This window comes from Penaeus monodon, chromosome 29 (assembly GCF_015228065.2).
Source record: "Penaeus monodon isolate SGIC_2016 chromosome 29, NSTDA_Pmon_1, whole genome shotgun sequence".
NCBI lineage: Eukaryota > Metazoa > Arthropoda > Malacostraca > Decapoda > Penaeidae > Penaeus > Penaeus monodon.
Window position 1 is genome coordinate 9543415 of NC_051414.1, and position 268 is coordinate 9543682.

The following is a 268-nucleotide window of genomic DNA, read 5'->3' on the forward strand; positions in this document are numbered from 1 at the left end:
TCTCATAATAATGACATCGCAAAACAAAAACAAACCAAAATGAAGTTTGTCAATGCCAAATAACATCATAATAGATATGCAAGAAGGCCTAATGAGTTTCGATTTCGTGGCTATAAATCTATCAATTTTATCAACGAAATATGAAAATGAAAATCATCATAGTACTTAAAACAATCGCACGCAATATAAAATGTACGATGCGAACAACCAGACAGATAAGAAGCCCCTCGGAAAAAGCTTTTATCGAGAGCCGAGATTCGGTGACTCC